The sequence below is a fragment of the Silene latifolia genome, chromosome Y (assembly GCF_048544455.1).
Source record: "Silene latifolia isolate original U9 population chromosome Y, ASM4854445v1, whole genome shotgun sequence".
Classification (NCBI taxonomy): domain Eukaryota; kingdom Viridiplantae; phylum Streptophyta; class Magnoliopsida; order Caryophyllales; family Caryophyllaceae; genus Silene; species Silene latifolia.
In genome coordinates this window covers 396014971-396025943 of record NC_133538.1, presented here as the reverse complement: position 1 = coordinate 396025943, position 10973 = coordinate 396014971, and positions in this window count along the sequence as shown.

Sequence of the window (10973 nt, the reverse complement as noted above, 5' to 3'; positions counted from 1 at the left end):
AAGAAGATAAGAAAACATTTTCTCACCATAATAATTTCGGTCATATTGGGCACCAACAAGATCTCCTTCTTGTTAGTTCTTGAGCTTTCCAATAATGGATGAACATACAAAAATCCCAAAGTAGAGATTCTCCAATTAGTAGCACCCAAGACAATCCCTTAATCCCACAAACTAACATGTACTAGATGTTTATATTGTGGTTTACCTTAAATTTGATTACTAATACTCATATATTACTTTGATAAAATTAGTAATCTTACATGAACAATTTGGATTAAAATCTCATCTTTTTGATGAAGATTAAAGAGAGAGAAGAGAGAATATTCATGAACACTTGCATGTTAATTGAATGGTAGTGTAAGAAAAGAAAAGAAGCAACTCTCCTCCTAGTAGAGGGAGTGTCACGGTTTTGGAGCCTCAAAATGGCATCATTTCTTTTCCTTTTACTCTTCTCAAAAATAGTAGGTGTGTAAGATGTGTAAGACTAGTAGTAGGTAGGCATCATTATGTTTATTTTATCAAATAAAATAAAACAACCAAAACCCACTAACACACCCTCCATTTTCGGTCCATTACTTAAAATGGACTACCATTTTATTTTGTCAATTTGTCATTTGTCACACAATATGCCACATGTAGTATGATACATGTTATTAATCAATTTAATGCATATTTATCACATAAATATCATTTCATGAATTAATTAAATTACATACAACAAATTGACAAGTGATACTTGATCACATAAATAAAATGGGTCATATAGTTATAATTCACAACTTCTTGTAATTATAATTAACCATTCATTCTTATCTTTATTGTTTCTCAAACAATAAATAATTTTAGCAACAAATCATTTTATTACTAAAATAAATCTTATTTAATCCCATTACAATAAGATATCAATATTCTCTCTCACAAATCGAATTGTTCAATTTTTAAGGAATTAATTAATCTGTATCGGTATACAATTAATTAACCTTTTTAATTAAGGGAATCGTCCTTTAGGTGTGACCTCAAGGGATCAACTGATCACCACCGTCGACGACAAGAATGTCAAACTCTAGCCAGCCAATCATTACCGATATGTGTGGACCAGTTGACTATATATATGTAATGTATCATCCCTTCCGTATTCTTGAAATGAGATTTAATAATGATATTTAAATCATGTGATCGCACTATTGTTGAGGACACATTTCCCAACAGGATCTTCCTCTAAAATAAAATTGAGACTAGTCTTTATAAGGGCAAACAATTATGAATCCCTTCTTCGTCGGTAGGCATATAGGACCTTACTCTCCATGTGACCCCTTCTACGTAGGGTAAGTAGTTTGTGTTGACTTATTTTACCTCAACATTATAATCCGAAGAGTTTCTCGTGATTATGATGGACTAAAGATAGAATTTACAGAAATTTATCAACCAAGAATTCTAACAGTAGAATTAGCCAAGAGGTTGGCTTATCAATTTAGAGATAATTGAGTCTTGGGATCATTTATATAATTCTTGAGGAAGGTCAATTGTATAAATGCTTGAGTCTTCGCTTATAACAGTTTTGCATTAAACTTAAATCATAACGACGAGTATGCTTATTATGTTTTTATTCTTCTTTTCGCAGTGTAGAATTCGTTTTATATTGATAATACTGCTTACAACAAATGGTTGGAAATAATGATATCCCTATGCCAAGTGCCACACTTGCACGCGAGTCCTGGCTCAAAACTTTCATGGACCACATGAATCAGTCCACACGACTGAAGAATGACGGGTCCAACTTTGCGGATTGGAAGGCATCATTACGGAATGCTGCCATTGTTGACGGTAAGCTCAAGTACTTAATTGAGCCAATACCGCCAAACCCAGGCCCCAATGCAAGAGCTAACGAATCACTTGCTTATAGTGACTTCGTCATGGAAGCGGGTGCGATAAAGAACGTACTCATTTTTGCAATGGAAACCAATTTCCAAAGACGCTTCATTGCCCAAGGTGCAAACAAGATTTTCACCACGCTCACTAATGAGTTCTCAAAAGCACCGAGAATCATTACTTATGAGCATACCTGTCGCTTCTTTGATGTAAACTCTAGAAGGGCCAACCGGTTAGCCCACACATTCTTAACATGATTGAGAATGTCGAGAAACTGGAGGCACTTGATTGCAAAATCAGTGAGAGCATAGTCATTGATCGTATGCTTCATTCACTTCATGATGGTTTTGCCCTTTTCAGGGCAAATTACTACATGGATGACATGAAGAAAAGTCCTCATGAGCTACACTCACTTCTCGTACAGACCGAGAAGGATATGAAATTGAGTGGGAGCATGAAGCAAGATGTTCTCATGATTTCCAACAAGAATAAGGGTAAGGGCAAAGCTCACGACGACCTAACTGTAGGAAAGCCAAAGTTTAAGAAGTCAGGAAACGGTAAGAGTGGGCCTGGTGAGACTAGTGGCTCACAAGGCAAGGCAAAGAGCAAGGACGGTGACGTTTTGTGCCACCATTGTCTCAAGACTGGGCATTGGAGGAGGAACTGTCCCGTGTACCGTGAGGACATAAAAGCAGGCCGCGTAACTCCTGTTGGTATGTCATCTTATATTCATATGATTGAGATTAACCATGCAAGTTTCGGAACTTGGGTAGTTGATACTGGTTGTGGTTCTCATCTATGTAATCATTTGCAGGGCCTAAAAAACATCACACCCCTCGCAAAGGGTGATGTGGACCTGCGAGTCGGGAATGGAGCACGAGTTGCTGCAGTCTCAATGGGAACATATGTAATCCAGCTCTCGAGTGTTTTTGAGTTATATTTATATAACTGTTACTATGTACCCAGTTTATGTAAGAATATTATTTATGTTTCCGTACTTGATAAAGACGGTTTTTCATTTTCAATAAAGGACAATAGTTGTATTTTCTCTTTTAATGAAATGGTTTATGGCAAAGCAGTTTCCATGAATGGAATTTATATCTTAGATCAAACCACAGATATATTACATGTGAATAATAAGAAATTAAAGGTTGGTGACAAAGATCAAACCTATCTATGGCATTGTCGAATGGGACACATAAATGAAAAACGTGTAAAGAAACTCATTGAGAATGGGACTATCCCCACATTTGATTTCTCATCTTTTGGCACGTGTGAATCATGTCTTATCGGCAAAATGACTCGAATTTCCTTCAAAGGTGTTGGAATGCGCGCTAATGACCTATTAGGACTCATACATACTGATGTATGCGGACCTATGTCAATCACCCCAAGAGATGGCTATAGATATTTTATCACTTTCATGGATGATTTGAGTATATACGGATATATCTACTTAATGAAGAATAAAAGTGATTCTTTTGAAAAATTCAAGGAATACCAGAATAAGGTTGAGAACCAACTATGAAGAAAGGTTAAAGCACTACGTTCAGATCGTGGTGGCGAATATCTTTCAAATGAGTTTGATCAACACCTTAAAAACTGTGGAATAGTTTTACAATTAACTCCACCTGGAACACCTCAATTAAATGGTGTGTCCGAACGGAGAAATCGAACACTACTTGATATGGTTCGATCCATGATGAGTCATACTGTCGTACCTGATTCATTATGGGGTTTTGCTCTTTTGTCAGCTGCTCTTATACTTAACCGAAGTCCGTCTAAAGCTGTCGACAAGACTCCATATGAAATGTGGAAGGGAACGGTCCCTAACTTGTCCTTTATTCGGGTTTGGGGCTGCGAGGCGTATGTCAAGTGAAGACACGAGGATAAGCTCGGCCCGCGATCGGTCAAGACATACTTTATTGGTTATCCAAAAGGAATGTTTGGTCATTACTTCTATTCACCTACCGAACATCGAGTTTTTGTTACGGCTAGTGCAAAGTTCTTAGAGAAAGAATTTCTCGAGAACAAGTCAAGTAATAGAACCTTCGAGCTGTCGGAGATTCAAGAACCAACAATCGAGGAACAGATGGAGGAAGATGTTCCTTCAACTAATGATACGATTAACATTCCTCAGGAACCTAGGAGGTCGGGTAGAGTCTCTAATCCTCCAGACAGATACATTGGTATGGTCGAGGAAAATGATGTTTTACTCCTAGAGAGTAATGAACCCGCTACCTATAAAGGTGCCATGACCTGTTCCGACTCTAAGCTATGGCTTGAAGCCATGCAATCCGAGATGGACTCCATGTATGAGAATGACGTATGGGATCTTGTTGATTTACCTAACAAGGTAAGGCCTCTTCAGTGCAAATGGCTTTACAAAATAAAGCATTCTGTAGACGGGCAACCAGATACCTATAAAGCACGACTAGTGGCAAAAGGTTTCACTCAAGTGCACGGATTGCATTATGATGAAATTTTTGCACCCGTAGTTATGCTGCGTTCCATTCGAATAATCTTAGCGATTGCCGCTTTTCATGACTATGAAATTTGGCAAATGGATGTGAAAACCGCCTTCTTAAACGGTTATTTGGAGGAGGAGTTGTACATGGTACAACCCGAAGGTTTCATAGATCCTGAAAATCCTAAGAAAGTGTGCAAGCTTAAACGTTCCATTTATGGACTTAAGCAAGCTTCTCGGAGTTGGAATCATCGTTACGACTAGGTGATAAAAGAGTATGGTTTCACTCGATCGGTCGAGGAACCATGCTTATATGTCAATTCGAGTGGGAGCAAGATTGTTTTCTTGATATTGTATGTCGATGACATACTCTTGATTGGGAATGACATTCCTGTCTTATCTTCGATAAAAGGATGGTTGAAGAACCATTTCCAGATGAAAGATCTGGGTGAGGCACAACGCATAATGGGAATCCGTATCTATCGAGATAGATCACGACGGACGTTATCACTGAGTCAGGAGTCTTATTTAGATAAGATTCTTAAAAGGTTCAGCATGACCAACTCCAAGAAGGGGAACCTTCCAATGACGTCTGGGATGCATTTGAGGAAGTCTCAGTCACCCCGGACACACCGAAGGGGTCGAGCGCATGAGTCGTGTTCCTTATGCATCAGCCATAGGATCAATCATGTATGCCATGATATGCATACGTCCAGACGTGGCATATGTATTGAGTATGAAGAGTCGGTACCAAGGCAATCCAGGTGAAACACACTGTATAGCTGTTAAAAACATCCTTAAGTACCTACGTAGGACTAAGGATTGGGAATTTACTTATGGAGGAGATACTAAGCTATGTGCAATCGGTTACGCAGATGCTAGCTTCCAAACAGATCGAGATGATTCGAAATCTCAGTCTGGATTCGTTTTTACTCTTAATGGTGCTGCGGTCAGCTGGAAAAGTTCCAAACAGGAAGTTGTAGCAGATTCTACTACTGAATCCGAGTACTATGGATGCGTTAATTCTTACAAGGACTAACCATAGTTCCTAGTTCGAATGACCCGATCACCATCTATTGTGACAATAGAGGTGCCATCTTCCAGGCCAAGGAGCCTAAGTCTAGCAACAAGTCTAGACATGTACATCGGAAGGCTCACCTGATCCGTGATTACGTGGAGCAAGAGGAGATAGTGATTGACAAGATTGCTTCGGATGACAACATCGTGGATCCTCTCACTAAACCACTGAAATATGATAAGCATGAAGGGCACGTTATTTCCATGGGAATTAAACGTGTTTCTGAGTTGTACTAGTTGCTTATGAATTCGATACATTTTCTTTTCATATGTTATTTATAACTTCATCGTATTATTTCATATTTTGTTTTTCATGTGGATTGTACGACAACTTTGAATGCCACAAAGTGAACTGAATTACATTATATTTGTTTTGGTCTGTAATCGCCTACATGAGCTGATAACTCTGGCTATTATATTGTGAAGTTGATTGATGGTGGGTTCAATGAGCCATAAGTCAAACGGTTGGCTGATCGATCACAGATGCGAGTTATAACGATACCTCGTAGGACATTGTGACAACGTAATGGAGTCCTAAATATTTAAAAACATTCGGTGCCAGGTCGTGGATTGGACTTCCATTGTGTTCCTAGAGTCGATTCTTTTGACTATCGACTGTCTCTTGAGATTAAGGCAGTTTTGGGTGACTTTGGTTTCTTTCTCATGGTCGATCGTAACAGGGAGGCTAAGCGATTTTTACCGGGTCATTTCATACCTGTGCTTATATCTCAGGATTCGAGTTGAAGAAATTATCCAACCTTTATCGGTTTAGTTATTTCTCGGGGCCACTCGAGGAGTTCAGAATCGAAATGCATGGCCATGCTCGAATGATGATTCGTTTATCAGTTAAGTTACTCTCTAGTCGGGAAAACCACTCTTGATATTGATCACTTATAAAATACGACCTTTGTGAATACGGATTTTTCAAATTGTTTTACATTGAGTGGGAGAAATTTTAGGATATGAGAATCGGTTATCGCACACACACTTGTGAGGACAAGTGGGAGATTGTTGGAGCTAGTGTCCTCCACAGTTAGTGTGATAATGTATATAAATCTCTTATAGGTTCACATGGTATATTTAGTATTTTATCAGTTGATTAACGTTTATTAATAACGGTTGACTTGCTAGAAGGTTGACGTTATTATCATACTGATGGCGTTGATCAACTGGTCCCTAAAAGTCACACCTAAATGATGTGTTTGAGAGATGTGATTATATGAAAATATAATAACATTGATGCCTTATATGACTAAAAGGTTAGTCCATGTATTTGACTAAAAGGTTAGTCAATGTGATGATGAGACGATTATTTAATACAATTAAATAATATTAGCTGAGATGAATTAATTGTTAATTCGTAAATTGAATATAAACTGTTATATTTAATTAATGTATATAATGTTAGCTTAAACGAATTAAGATGTTAATTCGTAATTAAACGTAACCAGTTATATTTTATTAGCAAATTATAAATATGTTATATTTATAGTTAATGTATATATTATGCGAAATTGTCATAATAAAATGTTGACAGACCGGTATTAATAAATCGACTACAAACTGTTGTGTGTGGACTTATTAATACGTGACGACATATATGACGATTCATAAATATACACATTTTATACAAGATAATAACAACCAAAAATAAGAAGATTTTTCTCCTTATTTGCTTTGGTTGTTACACGGTTTTAAGGAAGAAAAAAAAAGTAAAAAAAAAGATCTTCCCTTAATTCTCTGTTTTACACGGTTAAGACGAGAGAAAAGGGGATCATTTTTCTTACTTAGTTTTTGACCTAATACTCTCATCAAAACCCTAAAAATAATTAACAATTTTAGGGATCTCTTTCTAGCAAGAACAAGGGCATTTCTCAAAGCATTTTGGGTGCAACGATTAGGAGAATATTGATCTCGATATTTTTTCTTAGGCCAAATTGCTAGGACCAAAGGTTAATTCTAAATCTCTATTCTTTTGTTTATGCAATTCGTTTATGACTAGCAATTTCATATTTAATAATTTCGTTATAATCCGAAATTTTCTTGATGAAATATACCGATATTTCGCACATCATTGTTACACACTTCCTTTTGCCTACCTTTTTTTTTTCTGATTCACATTCTTATAATACTCTATGTCAAGATGGAAGCTATCCTCTCCATAGGGAAATAGAAGAGGGTACTGTAAGGCCAAGAAAGATGGATGAAGCTCACTTATTCTTTTTAAACCCTTTTCTTTGTGCTCAACTATGATATCTCTTCCAGCATTGGCGCCTCCTGCATCGCGCACAATGAGAGCGGCGACTTCTGATACAGTCGGACTGTTATATGTGAAGGCTGTCGTATACCTATCAAAAATAACTAACTAAACTAACTATATAGCTAGGGAAGTCAGGTCGATCTCCTCAGGGAGGCAAGACATCTGTAAAAGTCCGTCTATTTGGTCACAAATGGGGGGGGGGGGGGGGGTTGTAATTTTATTTCCTAAACTAAAAGCTTTAAGGCAAGAGAAATAAGGAAAGAGCAATTAAGGCAAAAAAAATAGAAATAAACTATCAATAGAGAAGGGACATGTCAGGATTTCGGTTGACTACGGTAGTCCATTGACTCAACTGTAAACAACTTAGATAAATTACTGAGAGACGGATATGGAAAGGTCCTTCCGGTTCACTTTCTATCCTAAATTACCACTAACTTAACTTCCGTCCTCGTCAGGGTAGTCTGCTGTTCATAGCAGGCCTATTTAGTCCAATCTTCCGATCCAGGAATAAATTTAACCAGATTAAAAGGGTGACTCAGAAGCGTGCACTCAACTAAGTCGGTAAATACAGTTATATTGCTATGATGACAGAGTCTAACAATTAATTCATCTAACCTATTTACTACATCGTCACATTTCTACCGTAGATTCCCTAATCCCAACATGAAACAGATTAGCTACTCATGCTATTAATACTGTCAATACTAATAACAAATAAATAACTAATATTCAACATTATAAAACAATAATCAAATTGCATAAAAGGTAATTAGGGCAGAAATTAAAAGGAAGCAAAACAAGCAATTAAGATGAATAAAAGAAAGATTAATATAAAAAAATGGAGAAAGAGATTACAATCGCAAGAATCCGGCGTAAAGAACAAACAAATCCAAGCTAAATAACCCCGAAAACAAAGTTACAGTGAAGGGAAAAGAGAAGCGCAGTCTTTATTGTGAAAGATGAATAATAGATAAAACTTAGATAGAATAGAATAGATAGCTAATGACCTAGTTAACGTGTGTTTAAATAGAAAAACTACTAAGTCCAAAAACTAAAACAAGTTCACGGGCTAATTAAAGCCCACGTCAGCCAAAACCACTCGTTCGAGTAGTCTGAAACCACTCGATCGAGTATTTCTCTAGATAATCTACTCGATCGAGTAGAAATGTTACTCGATCGAGTAACCTCAATTTCCAGCACTTCTTGATCGAGTATAAAACTTCTCGATCGACCAACTCCAGCCATAGAAACCACTCGATCGAGTGATAAAACAGCTCGATCGAGTATTCTTCCTTAAAATCAGCTCAAACTCGTGACCGACTGCCTCGTAGACCGTTCCTTCACGTATCCTAATGCAAGATCTCACTATGAAAAATCCAATCTCCTCAAAATGCATGCAAAAAGGACAAAAATGGTACGATTCCACTACTTTCGCGTTCATTTCTACAAAACCGACAAAACGAACCAAAGTAGCCAATTCGGGGGCAAAATGCAATATAAATAGTACGAAAGTACATAGAAATACGTGCTAAAATAGGCTAAATAGACTCTACAAAATGCACGTTTCAAATCTCCCCAAACCGAACCTTTACTCGTCCTCGAGTAAACTAAAATGCAACTAAGGGAACGGAAATGAAAACTCAGAACTAGCTTAACTTGTCTACTTGAACCAATTTAATGCAACAAAAATTAACAGTTATAGCTATGCAGTCTATACGCAAACGAGTTATAAGTTGTTCAGAAATATAGCCAACCTATCCACCTTGCAAGACCAACAAAATCGGACTCTCACGTGGTCACTCCTCTCTCATGAAGCAAAGGGTGAATATTATATGTAAAAGAGAGAAGGAGAAACAGTCACTCACCTAACTGCGACCTACATAGCATGCATGCAACAAAAATGAAAGACAATTCAAGTACTTATGCACATACTCCAACCATTAATGTCCGTCACAACCGAGGGCTTATAAATAATATGGGAATAGTGAGGTTCAGGTGAGAAAAGGCAAAACAAGTTATGGTAAAGTGGAGGTAAAAGCGTCAAACTAGTTCCTAAACAGGACCATATAAGACCGTCTGAATCTCAACTGACTGAAAAATAGAGTACAAGTGCCCTTCATTTGGCACACAGCTCACTAATCACATACACAATCTCCTCAAAGATATGGAATAAAACGGAGTTAAACGGTCACAAACTTCCCTTTTTTTATACCGTCTAAATGAATCAACTGAATAAAAACAAATATTTTTTTTTTCAACTCTTTTTTTTCAACTCTTTCTATTTCACGTGAATCACAAACTTTTTCCATTTTTTTCCCCTTTATTCTTTTCTTCTTTTTACATTTTTCTCTTTTTTTTTTTCAATTCTTTTTTTTTTCTTTTTTTTTTCTCCTTCCTCTATTTTCACCAACTCCAATCAAATGATACGAACCAAACTGCAGACGGAAAATCATACCACAAAAGGACATACTAAACTAGCTTGACTAGGCAGGCTCAGTTTGGGATGTAGCTAATGGGTCAAAAAGGCAAGTTTTGGCTTAAGTGAAGCTAAATGGGTGAAAAATATAAGAAAAGGAAAAATTTGCAAGCAACTCCCTGCATGTGACACCGACCACAAACCCGAATGTGTGCATTTGACAAGAAATCGAGTGTCATAAAAGTGCAAAAATGATGAACATGCTATGCAAGGAGTACTACTCTCAATTCCTAATGAACTAGTCATGAATGTCACCAGTTATGGGCTCTAAACCTCAGAAATTGTAAAGTAGATTGCCAATTTATCAGGTAAAGTCTAAACAGTCAGCTATATTTGAACAAAAACTCGTAGACTATGCGTATGACAAAGCTAATAACCATAAATAGAAGTGCAAGGGTCAAGTAAAATGACAAGTTATAGTGCAATATCATCACGGAAATCAACCGTTCCGACTCATCTTATATGCAAAAATAAACGTGAATTTTTTTGAAATTTTCTAATTTTTTTTTGAATTTTTTTGGATATTCGATGAAATAAATAAACAATGGAAGCTGGAATAAATAAACGAAAATGCAAAACAAATGCAAATGCAGACTTAAAAGGATGCAATACCCTCCCCAAACCAAAACAAACAACGCCCTCGTTGTCCTACAGCATACACCAACAGATATATACATGGGAACGGGAATATACAACCAGTAAAGAATGAAAAATAATAAAATAAAAAGGAGACAAAATAAATAAAAGAACGAGAATAAACATACAAAACACGAACTTCCCCAAACCAAATTTTAAAACGGGGAAGTGAGTAGACCAAAGAACTA